Genomic DNA, 1,541 nt, shown 5'->3' with positions numbered 1-1,541 from the left:
CATCCAGTGATGATGATGTTTAGAAATATTTATTTTATTATTTTATGTTTTTAATTTTTATTCAAACTACTTTTTATTTTTTATTTTTATTTTTATTTTTATTTTTAGCAGATTTAAAATTTTATTATAAATTTCGGTTATTTGTTTTCGAGTACTTATTCTTTCTAATATCCCTTAAAAAGTTTCTGATTTTCTCACAGTTATATAGAGATCTTAAGCTCATCATCACATAGGAACTAAAACTCCACCGGGAAAGGGTCTCCACGACTGCCATGTCCTGCTCGACCATGACCATAGCTACCACTAGATATAATATTCTTTTGGCGCAGGACTTATGGCCTAATGAACCTCTACGACCGCCGAAGTATCCTCCTCCACTCTTAAAACCAATCACTCTCCAAAACTCTAAGTTCGAGGAATTCATCATACAGGAAGTTTCACTTCTCTCCCTATCTTATTTTTATTCTCTAACATCTATCATTGTACATTGAGGGCAATGTACATCTTAAGTGTAAGGGGTATTTATTTCACTATCAGAAAAAGATCCCTGAATAATCACCTTGTACTCATGAAAAGCTCGCATATCATATTTAGGATAAATTTTAATTGATTTATGATTTTGATTGATATATCTTGAATTAAGATATAGGGATTTATGCATTGATTATTTAAACTTTAAGACATTAGAGAATCAAGCATGATAAGTTGATTTTTAAGAAATTAAATTATAGGTTGTTTCCCCAAGTCTAGGTATTATTTTGAATTAGAATTCACGAGTCTAAACACCAAAAAGCCATAATTTTTTGTGAGATTTTTGAGCCTTTTGAGCATCTATTCATCCTTTCATGCTCACTTTTATTATTGCTTTGAGTGCTTCAGTATTGAACTGTTATTCTAGAACTTGCTTGATTATGCATGTCGAGACCACACCATTTGATTTGATATATAAAAATGATTAAGGCACTTAGGATTAACCCACTCATGCCATGAAAAGAAGCTCTGTAATTTCATGTTCTAAAAGAAGCTCTGTTGTACGCAAGTGAAGATTAACTCTTTTTCTAGTTAGGCAACTTTTCAATTCAATCTCGATTCTAACCCTTTCTTTAACCAAGCCTTATTTCAACCCTCTAAAGACCTTTTGATTGATGTATCATCTTAAAATTAAAGTGGTGGAGATTTGATTTTCATGCAAGCCTATAGTAATAACTTTCCATTATTGACTATTGAGTGCTTCCTTTATTGTCCTTAAAACACCTCGAGTGATTTGAGTGAATCTTTAGTGAGGATGTAAAACTCTGTGACATTCTAAATTAAAGGTAATTACTTAGATGAGGGACGACACCTATATTTTTCAGGATAAAATGCTCAACTTGGAATGATTGAAACTTTTATGTTCTTTTAGTTAAATTCTCAATGTATGATTACCTATGGATTAATTTGAGATATTATTGATAAAAATTATAAGTTGAGAAGGATTTATTTTGATTATGAATTGAGAATTTTGCTTGAGGACAAGCAAATGCTTAAGTGTGGGGGTATTT

This window comes from Gossypium arboreum, chromosome 2 (assembly GCF_025698485.1).
Source record: "Gossypium arboreum isolate Shixiya-1 chromosome 2, ASM2569848v2, whole genome shotgun sequence".
Taxonomy (NCBI): Eukaryota; Viridiplantae; Streptophyta; class Magnoliopsida; order Malvales; family Malvaceae; genus Gossypium; species Gossypium arboreum.
The sequence above is the reverse complement of the archived record's forward strand: the minus strand, read 5'-3'. Positions refer to the sequence as shown.